General features: G+C 44.0%; 1 protein-coding gene across 1 annotated transcript in view; it reads right to left on the reverse strand.

Moving 5' to 3' along the window:
* LOC311138568 (voltage-gated potassium channel subunit beta-2-like) overlaps positions 1-21,008 on the reverse strand; it is a 166,807-nt gene that overhangs the window by 28,803 nt on the left and 116,996 nt on the right. The window lies entirely within an intron of this gene.

The raw sequence follows: 21,008 nt of genomic DNA on the forward strand, positions 1-21,008 counted from the left end.
CGTGTAAAGAAAAGAATGAATGGGGCCATGTATCGTGAGATTTTGAGTGAAAACCTCCTTCCATCAGCAAGGGCATTGAAGATGAAACGTGGCTGGGTCTTTCAGCATGACAATGATCCCAAACACACCGCCCGGGCAACGAAGGAGTGGCTTCGTAAGAAGCATTTCAAGGTCCTGGAGTGGCCTAGCCAGTCTCCAGATCTCAACCCCATAGAAAATCTTTGGAGGGAGTTGAAAGTACATGTTGCCCAGCGACAGCCCCAAAACATCACTGCTCTAGAGGAGATCTGCATGGAGGAATGGGCCAAAATACCAGCAACAGTGTGTGAAAACCTTGTGAAGACTTACAGAAAACGTTTGACCTGTGTCATTGCCAACAAAGGGGATATAACAAAGTATTGAGAAACTTTTGTTATTGACCAAATACTTATTTTCCACCATAATTTGCAAATAAATTCATTAAAAATCCTACAATGTGATTTTCTGGATTTCTTTTTCTCATTTTGTCTGTCATAGTTGACGTGTACCTATGATGAAAATTACAGGCCTCTCTCATCTTTTTAAGTGGGAGAACTTGCACAATTGGTGGCTGACTAAATACTTTTTTCCCCCACTGTATGTATGTATGTATGTATGTATATATATATATATATATATACACATATACATATATACATACACACATATACACATACAGTGGGGAGAACAAGTATTTGATACACTGCCGATGTTGCAGGTTTTCCTACTTATAAAGCATGTAGAGGTCTGTAATTTTTATCATAGGTACACTTCAACTGTGAGAGACGGAATCTAAAACAAAAATCCAGAAAATCACATTGTATGATATTTAAGTAATTAATTTAAATGTTATTGCATGACATAAGTATTTGATACATCAGAAAAGCAGAACTTAATATTTGGTACAGAAACCTTTGTTTGCAATTACAGAGATCATACGTTTCCTGTAGGTCTTGACCAGGTTTGCACACACTGCAGCAGGGATTTTGGCCCACTCCTCCATACAGACCTTCTCCAGATCCTTCAGGTTTCGGGGCTGTCGCTGGGCAATATGGACTTTCAGCTCCCTCCAAAGATTTTCTATTGGGTTCAGGTCTGGAGACTGGCTAGGCCACTCCAGGACCTTGAGATGCTTCTTACGGAGCCACTCCTTAGTTGCCCTGGCTGTGTGTTTCGGGTCGATGTCATGCTGGAAGACCCAGTCACGACCCATCTTCAATGCTCTTACTGAGGGAAGGAGGTTGTTGGCCAAGATCTCGCGATACATGGCCCCATCCATCCTCCCCTCAATACGGTGCAATCATCCTGTCCCCTTTGCAGAAAAGCATCCCCAAAGAATGATGTTTCCACCTCCATGCTTCACGGTTGGGATGGTGTTCTTGGGGTTGTACTCATCCTTCTTCTTCCTCCAAACACAGCGAGTGGAGTTTAGACCAAAAAGCTCTATTTTTGTCTCATCAGACCACATGACCTTCTCCCACTCCTCCTCTGGATCATCCAGATGGTCATTGGCAAACTTCAGATGGGCCTGGAAATGCGCTGGCTTGAGCAGGGGGACCTTGCGTGCGCTGCAGGATTTTAATCCATGACGGCGTAGTGTGTTACTAATGGTTTTCTTTGAGACTGTGGTTCCAGCTCTCTTCAGGCCATTGACCAGGTCCTGCCATGTAGTTCTGGGCTGATCCCTCACCTTCCTCATGATCATTGATGCCCCACGAGGTGAGATCTTGCATGGAGCCCCAGACCGAGGGTGATTGACCGTCATCTTGAACTTCTTCCATTTTCTAATAATTGCGCCAACAGTTGTTGCCTTCTCACCAAGCTTTTTACTTGATAAGTGTGTGAATTGGACAAGTTTCCTGTCCTGCTACAAAATGTAACGAGTACTTTTGGGTGTCAGGGCAAATGTATGGAGTAGAAAGCACATTCTTTTTTTGTAGGAATGTAGTGGAGTAAAAGTAAAAGTTATCCAAAATATAAATAGTAAAGTAAAGTACAGATACCCCAAAAAACGAGTTAAGTAGTACTTTAAAGTATTTTTACTTAAGTACTTTACACCACTGGTTTTGTGAGGGGTGAGTTAGAAGTGTATTTCAGGGGCTACTAGCATACATCCACTGCACCTGAGCAGACTGTCTAGAATCTAGATAGAGACAGATGGATGACTCATATACAGTGGGGAGAACAAGTATTTGATACACTGCCGATTTTGCAGGTTTTCCTACTTACAAAGCATGTAGCGGTCTGTAATTTTTATCATAGGTACACTTCAACTGTGAGAGACGGAATCTAAAACAAAAATCCAGAAAATCACATTGTATGATTTTTAAGTAATTAATTTGCATTTTATTGCATGACATAAGTATTTGATCACCTACCAACCAGTAAGAATTCCGGCTCTCACAGACCTGTTCGTTTTTCTTTAAGAAGCCCTCCTGTTCTCCACTCATTACCTGTATTAATTGCACCTGTTTGAACTCGTTACCTGTATACAAGAAACCTGTCCACACACTCAATCAAACAGACTCCAACCTCTCCACAATGGCCAAGACCAGAGAGCTGTGTAAGGACATCAGGGATAACATTGTAGACCTGCACAAGGCTGGGATGGGCTACAGGACAATAGGCAAGCAGCTTGGTGAGAAGGCAACAACTGTTGGCGCAATTATTAGAAAATGGAAGAAGTTCAAGATGACGGTCAATCAACCTCGGTCTGGGGCTCCATGCAAGATCTCACCTCGTGGGGCATCAATGATCATGAGGAAGGTGAGGGATCAGCCCAGAACTACACGGCAGGACCTGGTCAATGACCTGAAGAGAGCTGAGACCACAGTCTCAAAGAAAACCATTAGTAACACACTACGCCGTCATGGATTAAAATCCTGCAGCGCACGCAAGGTCCCCCTGCTCAAGCCAGCGCATGTCCAGGCCCGTCTGAAGTTTGCCAATGACCATCTGGATGATCCAGAGGAGGAATGGGAGAAGGTCATGTGGTCTGATGAGACAAAAATAGAGCTTTTTGGTCTAAACTCCACTCGCCGTGTTTGGAGGAAGAAGAAGAATGAGTACAACCCCAAGAACACCATCCCAACCGTGAAGCATGGTGGTGGAAACATCATTCTTTGGGGATGCTTTTCTGCAAAGGGGACAGGACGACTGCACCGTATTGAGGGGAGGATGGATGGGGCTATGTATCGCGAGATCTTGGCCAACAACCTCCTTCCCTCAGTAAGAGCATTGAAGATGGGTCGTGGCTGGGTCTTCCAGCATGACAACGACCCGAAACACACAGCCAGGGCAACTAAGGAGTGGCTCCGTAAGAAGCATCTCAAGGTCCTGGAGTGGCCTAGCCAGTCTCCAGACCTGAACCCAATAGAACATCTTTGGAGGGAGCTGAAAGTTCGTATTGCCCAGCGACAGCCCCGAAACCTGAAGGATCTGGAGAAGGTCTGTATGGAGGAGTGGGCCAAAATCCCTGCTGCAGTGTGTGCAAACCTGGTCAAGACCTACAGGAAATGTATGATCTCTGTAATTGCAAACGAAGGTTTCTGTACCAAATATTAAGCTCTGCTTTTCTGATGTATCAAATACTTATGTCATGCAATAAAATGCAAATTAATTACTTAAAAATCATACAATGTGATTTTCTGGATTTTTGCTTTAGATTCCGTCTCTCACAGTTGAAGTGTACCTATGATAAAAATTACAGACCTCTACATGCTTTGTAAGTAGGAAAACCTGCAAAATCGGCAGTGTATCAAATACTTGTTCTCCCCACTGTAGATCTGTTTCGCCCCATCAAACTTTCCCTATCCTGATATTTGGCCCTGAGGGAGGTGGGAGGTGCTAGCTCTGAGAGCTGCAATATGTTTTCACCATGTCATCAAGGTGAGATGGGGAAGGATCAGACAGGGTTTCTCTCTGGCACTCTCTGGGGTGAAGAGCTACAGGGGTGTTAATGACAGTTCAGGCCAGGACCAGAGGGGGTGAGACAGGTCAGATTGGGGACCAGAGAGAATAAAGGGGTAGGGGTTAAGACTTGTCAGGACGAGGTGTAGAGGGGGTAAGGGGGTTGAGGGGTTGTGATGGACAGGTCAGGGGTAGAGAGGCAAGTTGTGATGATGAATGAGAACAGGGTCACATAGCTGATGAGGAATTTGTTGTTTTACAGAGAGCATACCACAGTGCCAACAAAAAAATACACCCAAGGCTAAAACTAAAAAACAAACATACTGCTCATGTCATGTCGCTGGTCCGTTGCATGCAGCATGGCCCCTTTGCTCTCCTAGATGTATGTGTGTTTATGTAATATCAATTCAGCCTGTATGAGCATTGAGTACACCACCTACATCAAGTCTAAAAGCAGCAGCAGCACACTACCTGAGACTGCACCCTGGGTCTGAATGCAAACCTATACGCCCCCGTCTCTATCGTCCTGATATAGTAGTGATGGGTACATGTACATGGATATGAACAGATTGCAGGCACAGAGGGCTTTCCTTTCCTGAGGCTGGATCTGTCCTTTGCCTGGGGCTGGGCACTTCAAGAGGCTGAGTTAAGGTGCCCATAGTGGTGGAAATGGATCAGTTTCCCTAGCCAGGGGAGGGGTGGATCAACCATGGGATAAACTGTATACGCTAAAGAAAACTGGTGCAGAAAAGCTTACTCACTAGATCACAGATCATGACCACACTGCATCATTTAGTGCCATACGACACTATTTACAGTAGTGTAGAACTAAAATATTCACAACACAGATGACTGAGTAAAAAGCAGTTATAATCTTATATACTGTATACTTTAAAGGCCCAATGCAACAGTTTTTATCTCAATATCAAATCATTTCTGGGTAACAATTAAGTAGCTTACTGTAAAATTGTACAAAATAAACAAAAATGGCATTTTAGCAAAAAACTATTCTCAAGTCAGAATTTAGCAAGGACTGTCTGGGAGTGGTGCGTGTGGGAGGGCACCAAAGCAGTGGAGGGGCCTAATGGTATGTAGGCCTATCGTGAAAACTAGCTGTTATTGGCAGAGAGGTTTGGAACTCTTTGTTATCGGTCTATTACGGCTGAGCAATATGGCCAAAATATTACATCACAATATATATTTTTTAATTGACGTTATGACAGTATTTTATGTTTAAAAAAAATACATTTAGAAATATGCTTTATAACTAGTTCATGACCCTAGGGTGGCAACACAAATAAGTGATTTCAATGGGGCTTTCCCCATTCTGATTGTTTTATACTGTTCAATCCAACATTTTCATACATTTCTGCATTTCCAGCACTTTTGTTATCAATTTCCACACTGTGCCACATACTATAGGGCTGTATGAGATTGGCCCCCCCAAAAATTTGAGAGCTAGTTAATTGGCGAACTGTTGGAATCACAGAAATATAATTATTCTAATTATATAGTTGGAATATAGTGGGCAGCACTTTGAATACATTGTAACAAGATAGGAACCAAAGTGTTTGTCAGTGTTTCCCAGGGGACCTTAAAAATAGATGTTACATTACATGTTTTCTATCTTCATGTTGATAGCTAGCTAACATATGCTTAGTTTATTCCTCTCGGATTTAGAAGATCCCGTTGCACAAACAACATGCTTACCTAGGCCTACACCAGCATTGGTGCCATGCTGTATTAGCTAGCTACGTTTGCTCTGACTGAGTACATTAGCTAGCCAGCTAACTAGCGATTAGCATAACACAATTTATTTTAGCCACAACTTGCTAAGAAAAAAACTAGCAGACAAGTTTAAAAAAAATTAAAAATAACGTGCACATGTACAGTTAAATGCCTTCCCCAACAATACAGTAATAAATATCAGTAGTATTATTTAAAAAAGTAAAGTAGAACAAAAACGCATTAGAAAAATAAATAAGAGAACATGAGAAAGTAAGTAAGCTTTATACAGAGTCAGTTCCAGGGTCAATACCATATTTACAATGTGCAGGGATACTGGAGTGGTAGATATGTATAGGGGTAAGGTGACTAGGCATCAGGATATATGATAAACAGAATAGCAGCAGTGTATATGATTGTATGTGAGTGTGTGTGCGTGTGTGTAGAGTCAATATGAATGTGTGTGTGTGTGTGTGAGCAAATGAAGTGTGTGTGTCAAGATGCTCTCAATGCTGCAACTGTAGAACTTTTTGTGGATTTGAGGGCCCATACCAAATCTTTCCAACATCCTGAGGGGGAAGAGGCGCTGTCGTGCCTTCTTCACGACTATGTGCGGTTCATTTTAATCCTTAGTGATTTGGAAACCAAGGAACTTGGAAGCTCACGACCCGCAGCACTGCTGCCCCCCTGGCAAGTCAGGATGTTTAGCATCCAGTTGCAGAGGAAGGTGTTCAGTCCCAGGGTCTCAAGCTTGGTGACAAGCTTGGAGTGGACTATGGTGTTGAACGCTGAACTGTAGTTAATGAACAGCCTTCTCACATAGGTATTCCTCTTATTTAGGTGGGTGAGGACAGTGTGGAGTGCAATAGAGATTGCGTCGTCTATGGATCTGTTGGGGCAGTATGCAAATTGGAGTGGCTCTAGTGGCGGCCATCCACTCACATTGCGAGCAAAATATTTTTGTGGTCCCCCCTCTTAATAGCGGGGGAAAAAAACATGTTTCAGAGTTAATTTCGTGCAATTCTACACATTTTCCCATGGGGTGTAGAGAAAATGTGTGCAGTTTTAAAGCAAGTTTGATGCAATTCTACACATTTTGGCATGGTTCACAGAGGAAAATTAGTGCAGTTTTTTTATATGATTTCTGTGTGAGACTGACTAACAAAATCTATGGGGGGCCCCCCGGCTGGTAATTCGATCATGATAACAAGTTTAGATAGCTGGCCGCTAAACTAACTTGCCAATAAAAAAAATTGCTGACATGGGCTAATTGACTGACTATCAGTGACTGACATACCAAGAGAAAAACTGCTGATGCACAACTAAATTTCGAAATCGCAACAGTAAGTTGAGACCCCGACTGAGTTTAAATAAATAAATAAATAAACACACTACCGGTCAAAAACTTTTAGAACACCTACTCATTCAAGGGTTTTTCTTAATTTTTTACTATTTTCTACATTGTAGAATAATAGTGAAGACATCAAAACTATGATATAACACAAATGGAATCATGTAGTAACCAAAAAAAGTGTTAAACAAATCAAAATATATTTTATGTTTGAGATTCTTCAAAGCAGCCACCCTTTGCCTTGATGACAGCTTTGCACACTCTTGGCATTCTCTCAACCAGCTTCATGAGTCAGTCACCTGGAATGCATTTCAATTAACAGGTGTGCCTTGTTAAAAGTTAATTTGTGGAATTTCTTTCCTTCTTTGAGCCAATCAGTTGTGTTATGTTGTGACAAGGTAGGGGTGGTACACAGAAGATTTCTCTATTTGCTAAAAGACCAAGTCCATATTATGGCAAGAACAGCTCAAATAAGCAAAGAGAAACGACAGTCCATCATTACTTTAAGACATGAATGTCAGTCAATCTGGAACATTTCAAGAACTTTTAAAGTTTCTTCAAGTGCAGTTGCAAAAACCATCAAGCGCTATAATGAAACTGGCTCTCATGAGGACCGCCACAGGAAAGGAAGACCCAGAGTTACCTCTGCTGCACAGGATAAGTTCATTAGAGTTAACAACCTCAGAAATTGCAGCCCAAATAAATGCTTCACAGAGTTCAAGTAACAGACACATCTCAACATCAACTGTTCAGAGGAGACTGTGTGCATCAGGCCTTCGTGGTTGAATTGCTGCAAAGAAACCACTACTAAAGGACACCAATAAGAAGAAGAGACTTGCTTGGGCCAAGAAACAAAAGCAATGGACATTAGACCGGTGGAAATCTGTGCTTTGGTCTGATGAGTCCAAATTTGACATTTTTGGTTCCAACCGCCGTGTCTTTGTGAGACGCAGAGTAGGTGAATGGATGATCTCTGCATGTGTGGTTCCCACCATGAAGCATGGAGGAGGAGGTGTGATGGTGCTTTGCTGGTGACACTGTCTGTGATTTAATTAGAATTCAAGGCACACTTAACCAGCATGGCTACCACAGCATTCTGCAGCGATACGCCATCCCATCTGGTTTGCGCTTAGTGGGACTATCATTTGTTTTTCAACAGGACAATGACCCAACACACCTCCAGGCTGTGTAAGGGCTATTTGACCAAAAAGGAGAGTGATGGAGTGCTGCATCAGATGACCTGGCCTCCACAATCACCCGACCTCAACCCAATTGAGATGGTTTGGGATGAGTTGGACCGCAGAGTGAAGGAAAATCAGCCAACAAGTGCTCAGCATATGTGGGTACTCCTTCAAGACTGTTGAAAAAGCATTCCAGGCAAAGCTGGTTGAGAGAATGACAAGAGTGTGCAAAGCTGTCATCAAGGCAAAGGGTGGCTACTTTGAAGAATCTCAAATATAAAATATATTTTGATTTGTTTAACACTTTTTTTGGGTTACTACATGATTCTATATGTGTTATTTCATAGTTTTGATGTCTTCACTTTTATTCTACAATGTGGAAAATAGTAAAAATAAAGAACAATTCTTGAATGAGTAAGGTGTTCAAACTTTTGACTGGTACTGTATATATACAGTGGGGAGAACAAGTATTTGATACACTGCTGATTTTGCAGGTTTTCCTACTTAAAGCATGTAGAGGTCTGTAATTTTTATCATAGGTACACTTCAACTGTGAGAGATGGAATCTAAAACAAAAATCCAGAAAATCATATTGTATGATTTTTAAGTAATTAATTTGCATTTTATTGCATGACATAAGTATTTGATACATCAGAAAAGCAGAAATTCATATTTGGTACAGAAACCTTTGTTTGCAATTACAGAGATCATACGTTTCCTGTAGGTCTTTTTTGACCAGATTTGCACACACTGCAGCAGAGATTTTGGCCCACTCCTCCATACAGACCTTCTCCAGATCCTTCAGGTTTCGGGGCTGTCGCTGGGCAATATGGACTTTCAGCTCCCTCCAAAGATTTTCTATTGGGTTCAGGTCTGGAGACTGGCTAGGCCAGGACCTTGAGATGCTTCTTACGGAGTACATCCGGGCGGCGAGGAGGTTGAACCCTCGTCAGGCAAGGTGGGCTATGTTTTTCACTCGATTTGTGTTTACGCTCACCTACAGACCAGGTTCCCAGAACGCTAATGCAGATGCCTTGTCCCAACTATATGACACAGAGAAGAGGTCCATTGAGCCCACTCCCATACTTCCGGAGTCTTGTCTAGTCACACCGGTGGTGTGGGAGGTTGATGCGGACATCGAGCGGGCGTTACGTACCGATCCTACTCCCCCCCAGTGTCCAGAGGGTCGGATGAACGTGCCGCTCGAGGTTCGTGATCGATTGATATATTGGGGTCACACGTCACCCTCCTCTGGTCATCCTGGTATTGGTCGGACAGTGCACTGCCTTAGTGGGAAGTACTGGTGGCCCACTTTAGCTAAGGACGTGAGGGTTTATGTTTCCTCCTGCTCGGTGTGCGCCCAGTGTAAGGCGCCTAGACACCAGCCCAGAGGGAAATTACAAACCCTACCCGTTCCACAACGGCCATGGTCTCATCTATCGGTGGACTTTGTCACGGACCTTACCCCCTCACAGGGGAACACTACGATCTTGGTAGTTGTGGATCAGTTTTCGAAGGCCTGCCGTCTCATTCCTATGCCAGGTCTCCCTACCGCCCTACAAACTGCTGACACCCTGTTTACACACGTCTTCCGGCACTACGGGGTACCTGAGGATATAGTGTCTGATCGGGGTCCCCAGTTCACCTCTAGAGTCTGGAGGGCGTTTATGGAACGTCTGGGGGTCTCGATTAGCCTTACCTCAGGTTTTCACCCTGAGAGTAATGGGCAGGTGGAGAGAGTGAACCAGGATGTGGGTAGGTTTCTGAGGTCCTATTGCCAGGACCAGCAGGGGGAGTGGTCGGGATATATCCCCTGGGCAGAGATAGCCCAAAACTCACTTTGCCACTCCTCAACTAACCTTACGCCTTTTCAGTGTGTGTTAGGTTACCAGCCGGTCCTGGCACCTTGGCATCAGAGCCAGATCGAAGCTCCTGCGGTGGAAGAGTGGTTTCGGCGCTCGGAAGAGACCTGGAACGCTGCGCATGTCCACCTGCAGCGGGCTATCAGGCACCACAAGGCGAGCGCCGATCGCCACCGCAGTGAGGCTCCGGTGTATCCCCCGGGAGATCGGGTCTGGCTCTCGACCCGAAACCTGCCCCTTCGCCTGCCCTGCCGGAAGCTGGGTCGGCGGTTTGTGGGGCCATTTAAAGTCCTGAGGAGATTGAACAAGGTTTGTTATAGGTTACAACTTCCTATTAATTACTGTATTAACCCCTCGTTCCATGTGTCTCTCCTCAGGCCGGTAGTAGCTGGTCCACTCCAGGAGTCTGAGGTACGAGAGGTTCCTCCGCCCCCACTGGACATCGAGGGGGCTCCGGCGTACTCAGTCCGTTCCATCTTGGATTCGAGGCGTCAGGTGGGGGGCCTGCAGTATCTCGTGGAGAGGGAGGGGTACGGTCCGGAGGAACGGTTCTGGGTCCCTAGGAGGGACATCCTAGATCCCTCCATGTTGAGGGATTTCCATCAGAATCATCCTACTCGCCCTGCTCCGCGTCCTCCTGGCCGTCCCCGAGGCCGGGGTCGGCCGGGGGGGGGTACTGTCACGGATTCAGCCGAGGCTGCCCCTCCTCCTTGCTTGGGCAGGCTTCGGCGTTCGTCGTCCCCGGAGTACTAGCTGCTACCGATCTATGTTTCTGTGTTTGACTTGTTGGGTCTTGATTGTCTACACCTGTTTCCCATTATGTTGTATTGTCTTCCCTATTTAACGCTCTGTCTTTCATTGTGTGTTGTGTGTGATTGTATTTCGTCATCGGCAGTCATTAGTGTGCGGGTTATTTTCCTCCCTGTGTGGAGGTTGTATGTACTCAGTTTACTTTCTAGTAAAGTACGTTTCCAGTAAGCTCTGTGTCCTGCGTTTGACTTCGCCCACCACAATTCACTGACACTTATGACAATATGCGCTGGCTTGAGCAGGGGGACCTTGCGTGCGGTGCAGGATTTTAATCCATGACGGCGTAGTGTGTTACTAATGGTTTTCTTTGAGACTGTGGTCCCAGCTCTCTTCAGGTCATTGACCAGGTCCTGCCATGTAGTTCTGGGCTGATCCCTCACCTTCCTCATGATCATTGATGCACCACGAGGTGAGATCTTGCATGGAGCCCCAGACCGAGGGTGATTGACCGTCATCTTGAACTTCTTCCATTTTCTAATAATTGCGCCAACAGTTGTTGCCTTCTCACCAAGCTGCTTGCCTATTGTCCTGTAGCCCATCCCAGCCTTGTGCAGGTCTACAATGTTATCCCTGATGTCCTTACACAGCTCTCTGGTCTTGGCCATTGTGGAGAGGTTGGAGTCTGTTTGATTGAGTGTGTGGACAGGTGTCTTTTATACAGGTAACGAGTTCAAACAGGTGCAGTTAATACAGGTAATGAGTGGAGAACAGGAGGGCTTCTTAAAGAAAAACTAACAGGTCTGTGAGAGCCGGAATTCCTACTGGTTGGTAGGTGATCAAATACTTATGTCATGCAATAAAATGCAAATTAATTACTTAAAAATCATACAATGTGATTTTCTGGATTTTTGATTCCGTCTCTCACAGTTGAAGTGTACCTATGATAAAAATGACAGACCTCTACATGCTTTGTAAGTAGGAAAACCTGCAAAATCGGCAGTGTATCAAATACTTGTTCTCCCCACTGTGTGTGTGTGTGTGTGTGTGTGTGTGTGTGTGTGTGTGTGTGTGTGTGTGTGTGTGTGTGTGTGTATGTATATATATATATATATATATATATATATATATATATATATATATATATATAAAAAATACTTTTTTTTGGGGGGGGGGGAATTGATCCGAAGGCCTTCAAAAAGGGTGGCCGAGGGCCGCCAGTTGCCCATTCCTGGTCTAGGTTGTCTGGGATGGAGTTGATGTGTGCCATAACAAGCCTTTCAAAGCAAGGTAGTCATTGTGGCAGGCAGTCTAAGAGTTCTCGGAGAGCGAGACCACCCAGATCAAATGCATTGAGTTCTTCTGGTAGGGAGGCATCGTTGGGCAGGTCAGAGCTGGGTCTTCCTTTGGAGTCCGTAATGGACTGTAGCCCCTGCCACTCGGAACCTGTGTAATAGGATTCCACCTTGTTCCTATATTGTCCTTTTGCTTGTTTGATGGCTCTGCAGAGGTCATAGTGGGACTTCTTGTACTTGTTCGTGTCCTCAGCCATAGCCTCAGGGTTGGCTGCGATAGCCCTGTGTGTGTTAGCTCTGTCCCTTAGCTTAGCATCAACCTCAGTGTTAATCCAGGGCTTTTGATTGGGGAAGCAGTGAACCTTTACTGTGGGGACAATGTCGGTGATGCATTTCCTAATGAAGCCGGTGATGGAGGTGATTAGCTTGTCGATGTTATCAGCGGAGTCCTGGAACATATTCCAGTCAGCGTTAGCAAAGCAGTCCTGTAGCATAGCCTCCAATACGGAGAACCATTTCTCTACAGAGTGTGCCACGGTTACTTCCTGTTTGAGCTTCTGCTTGTAGAACGGAAGCAGGAGTATAGAGTCATGATATGATTTGCCGAGGGTTTGACGAGGGAGGGCCTTGTATGCTTGCTTGTGGGTAGAGTAACAGTGGTCTTAGACTATCGCCCCTAGTGGCGAAGGAGACGTGTTAATGGAAATTGGGTATCACGCGTCTTAATTAAGCAGAATTAAAATCACCGGCAACAAGGAAAGCAGCCTCCGGGTGCATGGTTTCCTGCTTCTTTATAGCCTCGTACAGTTTGTTAAGTGCCAGTTTGTTGTTTTTCTTGTCCTGGAGTGGAATTTACACTGAGTATACCAAACATTAGGAACACCTTCCTAATATTGCGTTGCATCCCCCTTTTGCCCTCAGGACAGCCTCAACTCGTCATGGCATGGACTCTACAAGGTGTCGAAAGCATTCCACCGGGATGTTGGCCCATGTTGACTCCAATGCCTCCCACAGTTGTGTCAAGCTGGCTGGATGTCCTTTGGGTGGTGGACCATCCTTGATGCACACGGGAAACTGTTGAGCGTGACAAACTCAGCAGTGTTGCGGTTCTTGACACAAACTGGTGCGCCTGGCACCTACTACCATACCCCGTTCAAAGGCACTTAAATATTTTGTCTTACCCTCAGAATGGCACACATACAGAATATATGTCTCAATTGTCTCAAGGCTCAAAAACCTTCTTTAACCTGTCTCCCCCCTCCATCTACACTGATTGAAGTGGATTTAACAAGTGACATCAATAAGGGATCATAACTTTCACCTGGATTCACCTGGTCAGTCTATGTCATGGAAAGAGCAAGTGTTTCTTAATGTTTTGTATACTCAGTGTATACAGCAGTCATGATAACCGCTAAAAACTCTCTTGGGAGGTAGACAGTAGTTTGCAGACAGTAAGATACACAAATGAATAGCATAATTATAGGACGCTTGTAGAAAGCAGCATCGTTGTCATCAACATCTTGTATCTATCTGACCATGCAGACTGCAGCGTGAATGGCAAGAAAGTGCTAGTGACTGTGGTCAAGCTTATTCTGCCCTTTACTTGAGTGACAAGGGGCTGGGTGTGGGAAGCGGCATGCAGCAAGATGCGACTCAAGTAGCAAACAGAGTAAACTATAAAACGGACATTACACGTGCTGGAGTTGCGCATCACATTTAACAAACCAAACATTGAAATACCGTTACAGAAGGTGAAGTGAAATCCCAATAAAGTACGGTATACCGCCCAGCACTACCGTCTATTAACTTAAACCGCCTGGTGATGTTACCAGGCAAAACCTGCTGATTAGAATGTCCTATGTATATTGTATTTTCAACCAGCAACTATAATAATAACAACACAATAAACATGTTGCACAATTTTACAGTGTAAGCTACATCAGATGTTGTACAATATGATACAAAACATAATTTTTACTGCACTGGGCCTTTAACCTTTAATGTGCTATTTACAGTCCATTGTCCTTTATATTCCGTTTCCCTTGATTAAATAATAGCCTCTAAGTAACTCCCTATGGTATGCTAAGGGTTGAGGAGACCTATATTATTAAAGCATTAATTTAACTCTAATGATGTCACATTGACGGTTTAAAAGGCATGTTACACAGAGTAACACAATATGATTGTCAACATAACTGACACACTATCCTCAAAAAGGATAAAAATGTCACTAATAATTTAGAAATGTAAGCTGCTGTACTGTACATAACATCATCCAACATAGATGGTGTTGCCAGCTCTCATGGTCTTTCTAAACAGTGGTCATACAATGTGGAAAACATGACACAATTCTATCTTTGTTTCCTTCATCAGCTTCGATATTGACACACATACAGAGGCTACATCCCGCTAAATCACAAGAAACAGGATGCAAATAGTCAACATAAATGTCTCCAAACATATTTAAAACGGAAAAGGCGCTTGGCATGTGAAAGACACGATTCGTTGACGGATATGAAAGCTAAATGTCTATTCCTGGCAGCACACAGCAGGATGGATTAATACATCTATTTCCAGTGTGTTTAAGAAATACAATAACACGTTTAGAGAGAGGATGAGATGAGAGCAGAGTGCTGCTAAAGCACAAACACGCAACTCAGCTCAGAGCAGCACAGGCTCTAATTAAACCGTATCAGTCAGGCAAGGAGAAAACAGCTGTCTTCATCTCCCCATTCACCTAATCATGCTCCCATCAGTGCACAGCTCTCACACACATCCACTTACTCAGACACTCACTCAGACACAAACACACAATCTCTATGCATATATAGAGACACACACACACACACATCAATAAATTGACTATTCCACTGTTTGGCAATTCACCCTAGCAAACAGATGCCAAGTGTTTTTTTCTTGTGCATTAAAGATAGCCACTTACTGTAAACACTAGCCTATGTATGTAGCTGAGGCTGCTGCAGTATGAAGTCATATCAGTGTTTGTACTGGAGTAGAGTGGCTTCAGTACAATAGGCCTAAGTGTCCTGCTCTGTGTTCCTCTCTAAAGAGACAGATTTGTAGTAGGAGTAAAGCCCATGGAGAGCCTCTCGGAGTGCAATATGAAGTCCTTATGTTAGGACACCCAAATCACACACACACCCCTTTTGTCACAAATACCACACTGCCATCTGTTCAGGTACAGTCTAAAAACGACAAGACTTTAAAGTAACACAGCCAATGCAGATGGACTGCTGAATCAGATTTATAGGTAGGTGGGAGCAGGGCGGTGTTGCGTCTCCATCTCTGATAGCTAGCTCACACCTGAACAACACAGCAGTTTGATTTAAACACCATCTGCTTAGTTCACACACAGACTCTGCCCGTTAGTTATACTGGGCGCTTATTCAGTTTCAACTTTACAACTATAATCAGCAGTCCTGATTCCTGGCAGCCAATTACTCTTTAACCATGTCCTGCAGGGTAAAGCGAGTCAGCTCCTCCTCATATTTACATGGCCTCTGCAGTAAAATATACTGTGCAACCAGGGACAAGCCTTCACTGCTCGCCTATCCAAATCCAAGTCACAAATACCTTATTGTCTTTCAGAAAACAGCTTCAAATAACCTCCATTTATTAAAGTCAATTTAAGAGTCTAAACCCATAATGAACAGTCCATATACTCATACTGTACAGTCCAGTATTGTCTGTGGATATTCAGTCCAGGCGCTTTGCTGTTTATTGGGCTGTTCTAAGCCCAGCCTCCAGGTGATGGTGACCAGAGTAGAGAGAGAGAAACGGATGAAGCTGGGCTGAGAAAAGAGGGGCTCTATATCTTATAGGATTGACTCCCCACCTGCCCTGCCAGCAAGTCGGATATTCTGCCGTTTCCCTGAGAACGGAGACGGCCTGCTTTACATAATGGTACGCCGTTTTGTGTGCATCATTAATTCAGTCCTGACTAAAGCTATTGATCATTCCTGGGAGGAGGAGGATGAGGTACAGGCTGGGTAGTAGTGAGGGTTGGTGGAGATATTAACCAGTCATGTCATACAGGCCCACTGTCACATAAGGAGGAAGCTCAGACTCTGGTGAACCTTGTTGCTCTGAACACTTGGATACTTTGCTTGGCCTTGTGGGGAGGGGAAGAGAGGGCGGTTCATAGAAATATAATGAATAGAACAGGCTTGGAAGCTCGAACCCTGGCAATTTGACTGATAAACTCATTGGTACACTCCACTGTCTCACGTCAGACAGCCCCAGATCAGATCTGTCTGATAACTCGCAAACACTCATGGGATAGCTAAAAATAAGTTTGGCTACAATATGCTGTCTTAACATTTGAAAATTTTACCAAGGTGACATCGTCCACTGAACCACAGTACATCCTCAAAAGAGTCAGAGTTAATCTTACCAGAAACCTTAAACCTGTAGCTAATATTGACTTTTTACCCCATGAGCAAGTCTTCCTACCTACAGTGAGGGAAAAAAGTATTTGATCCCCTGCTGATTTTGTACGTTTGCCCACTGACAAAGACATGATCAGTCTATAATTTTAATGGTAGGTTTATTTGAACAGTGAGAGACAGAATAACAACAAAAAAATCCTAAAAAACGCATGTCAAAAATGTTATGAATTGATTTGCATTTTAATGAGGGAAATAATTATTTGACCCCTCTGCAAAACATGACTTAGTACTTGGTGGCAAAACCCTTGTTGGCAATCACAGAGGTCAGACGTTTCTTGTAGTTTGCCACCAGGTTTGCACACATCTCAGGAGGGATTTTGTCCCACTCCTCTTTGCGGATCTTCTCCAAGTCATTAAGGTTTCGAGGCTGACGTTTGGCAACTCGAACCTTCAGCTCCCTCCACAGATTTTCTATGGGATTAAGGTCTGGAGACTGGCTAGGCCACTCCAGGACCTTAATGTGCTTCTTCTTGAGCCACTCCTTTGTTGCCTTGGCCGGGTGTTTTGGGTCATTGTCATGCTGGAATACCCATCCACGACCCATTTTCAATGCCCTGGCTGAGGGAAGAAGGTTCTCACCCAAGATTTGACGGTACATGGCCCTGTCCATCGTCCCTTTGATGCGGTGAAGTTGTCCTGTCCCCTTAGCAGAAAAACACCCCCAAAGCATAATGTTTCCACCTCCATGTTTGACGGTGGGGATGGTGTTCTTGGGGGTCATAAGCAGCATTCCTCCTCCTCCAAACACGGCGAGTTGAGTTGATGCCAAAGAGCTCGATTTTGGTCTCATCTGACCACAACACTTTCACACAGTTCTCCTCTGAATCATTCAGATGTTCATTGGCAAACTTCAGACGTCCCTGTATATGTGCTTTCTTGAGCAGGGGGACCTTGCGGGCGCTGCAGGATTTCAGTCCTTCACGGCGTAGTGTGTTACCAATTGTTTTCTGGGTGACTATGGTCCCAGCTGCCTTGAGATCATTGACAAGATCCTCCCGTGTAGTTCTGGGCTGATTCCTCACCGTTCTCATGATCATTGCAACTCCACGAGGTGAGATCTTGCATGGAGCCCCAGGCCGAGGGAGATTGACAGTTATTTTGTGTTTCTTCCATTTGCAAATAATCGCACCATCTGTTGTCACCTTCTCACCAAGCTGCTTGGCGATGGTCTTGTAGCCCATTCCAGCCTTGTGTAGGTCTACAATCTTGTCCCTGACATCCTTGGAGAGCTCTTTGGTCTTGGCCATGGTGGAGAGTTTGGAATCTGATTGATTGATTGCTTCTGTGGACAGGTGTCTTTTATACAGGTAACAAACTGAGATTAGGAGCACTCTCTTTAAGAGTGTACTCCTAATCTCAGCTCTTTACCTGTATAAAAGACACCTGGGAGCCAGAAATCTTTCTGATTGAGAGGGGGTCAAATACTTAATTCACTCATTAAAATGCAAATCAATTTATAACATTTTTGACATGCGTTTTTCTGGATTTTGTTGTTGTTATTCTGTCTGTCACTGTTCAAATAAAACTACCATTAAAATTATAGACTGATCATTTCTTTGTCAGTGGGCAAACGTACAAAATCAGCAGGGGATCAAATACTTTTTTCCCTCACTGTAATTCTACATCTAGCTAAGGTGTTCTGTGTCGGTAGAATCAGTATTTATGAAGTTCGAAATGTGAACGAAAGTCAGCTAGCGTCTGCTTGCTGGCTGTACCAGTCTCAAATCAATCCATATGAAACGAAAGGCAGGGATGCTAACAACGCCAGTTCACACACTCAATGTGGAATACTCCCTCTAGCTAGCTGGGTAGTGTAGTAAGTTCTAGATAATGCAAAAATGTGTTTTCCTGATATCTGTTCTGCCGTGATTAGAGTGCCGAGTTAAAGAGCACAGCTGACAGTTCTCTGCGATGTTATCGTGTTGGTCAAATGTTACAAAGTAGAGAGGCACAGTGCCAGCTGTCAGTCAGCTACATGCTGATTTCTGAGAACAGTCCCCTAACTTTGGTGCTGTACAACTTCATCAACAAGCACACTCGCAATGGCTGCCTGGTATTGTGATGCAATAATGTCCATGGTATTTTGGAATGTTCTACCAAGATCGCCATGGTAATGTAGAACATTAATTAAAATGATTCTAACTGATGTGGCTCCTGCAATGGAATGTATTTTTGGTAATGTCTGTTGAGTTGACTCATCAAATCACAGAACAGATTGTAGGGTACACTTCCTTCTTTTACTTCCTGGCATGGGTACACTCAAAATGGCTGCCAGTTCACCCATTATGCCATCATTGACTTATTCATTCCATTTCTATGGGGAGGTCAACCTCAAGTGAAAAGCCTGCTGCCTCCAGGGATGGATCTGTCATCTTTAATTCAGATCACGGCATTGAAGCGGGAACGGACGGACCTACAGTTGAAGTCGGAAGTTTACATACACTTAGGTTGGAGTCATTAAAACTCGTTTTTCAACCACTCCACAAATGTCTTGTTAACAAACTATACTTTTGGCAAGTCAGTTAGGACATCTACTTTGTGCATGACAAGTAATTTTTCCAACAATTGTTTACAGACAGATTATTTCACTTATAATTCACTATCACAATTCCAGTGGGTCAGACGTTTAAATACACTAAGTTGACTGTGCGTTTAAACAGCTTGGAAAATTCCCAAAAATTATGTCATGGCTTTAGAAGGTTCTGATAGGCTAATTGACGTCATTTGAGTCAATTGGAGGTGTACCTGTGGATGTATTTCAAGGCCTACTTTCAAACTCAATGCCTCTTTGCTTGACATCATGGGAAAATCAAAAGAAATCAGCCAAAATTGTAGACCTCCACAAGTCTGGTTCATCCTTGGGAGCAATTTCCAAACGCCTGAAAGTACCACGTTCATCTGTATGAACAATAGTACGCAATAATAAACACCATGGGACCACGCAGCCGTCATACCGCTCAGGAAGGAGATGCGTTCTGTCTCCTAGAGATGAACGTACTTTGGTGCGAAATGTGCAAATCAATACCAGAACAACAGCAAAGGACCTTGTGAAGATGCTGGAGGAAACAGGTACAAAAGTATCTATATCCACAGTAAAACGAGTCTTATATCGACATAACCTGAAAGGCCGCTCAGCAAGGAAGAAGCCTGCTCCAAAACCGCCATAAAAAAGCCAGACTACGGTTTGCAACTGCACATGGGGACAAAGATTGTACTTTTTGGAGAAATGTCCTCTGGTCTGATGAAACAAAAATAGAACTGTTTGGCCATAATGACCATTGTTATGTTTGGAGGAAAAAGGGGGTGACTTGCAAGCCGAAGAACACCATCCCAACCGTGAAGCACGGAGGTGGCAGTATCATGCTGTGGGGGTGCTTTGCTGCAGGAGGGATTGGTGCACTTCACAAAATAGATGGCATCATGAGGAAGGAAAATGATGTGGATATATTGAAGCAACATCTCAAGACATCAGTCAGGAAGTTAAAGCTTGGTCGCAAATGGCTCTTCCAAATGGACAATGACCCCAAGCATACTGCCAAAGTTGTGGCAAAATGGCTTAAGGACAACAAAGTCAAGGTATTGGAGTGGCCATCACAAAGCCCTGACCTCAATCCTATAGAACATTTGTGGGCAGAACTGAAAAGGTGTGTGCGAGCAAGGAGGCCTACAAACCTGACTCAGTTACACCAGCTCTGTCAGGAGGAATGGGCCAAAATTCACCCAACTTATTGTGGGAAGCTTGTGGAAGGCTACCCAAATGTTTGACCCAAGTTAAACAATTTAAAGGCAATGCTACCAAATACTAATTGAGTGTATGTAAACTTCTGACCCACTGGGAATGTGATGAAAGAAATAAAAGCTGAAATAAATCATTCTCTACTATTATTCTGACATTTCACATTCTTAAAATAAAGTGGTGATCCTAACTGACCTAAGACAGGGAATTTTTATGTCAGGAATTGTGAAAAACTGAGTTTAAATGTATTTGGCTAAGGTGTATGTAAACTTCCGACTTCAACTGTATGCAAACGAGGTTGAATTCAATATGAAGTGATTGACATGATATCCTCTATCCTCAACTGAACATGGAAAGTTCTATCATGTGCAGGCAGACAAAAAAAAAAAAGCCTATGGCCAGTGTACCACGGCCATTGCTCGCAGGTCTATAGGCATGTGAGGCCAAGTCGAACATCCTTCTCCAGTCATAATGAGCAGGCAGCAATTTCTCCAAGGTTTTTCCTAAATCCCTGTCTCTCCTGGGGACTTCCTGGTCCTGTCATGCACAGGCTAGCTGGACAATGGTATAAAGCTGTTCTTCTTCCATCTTCCTGGGTTAATTTCACCTGGCCTGGATCTCCATCAGCACACCTGTCTGTCCCCCCACATTACACATTCAAGTCTAGAACCTAATTACCATTAGGCAAGGAGAAATACCCACTAGAGAGGACTACAGA

This window comes from Coregonus lavaretus (genome assembly GCF_964263955.1).
Source record: "Coregonus lavaretus genome assembly, chromosome: 12".
In the NCBI taxonomy this organism is placed as follows: Eukaryota; Metazoa; Chordata; class Actinopteri; order Salmoniformes; family Salmonidae; genus Coregonus; species Coregonus lavaretus.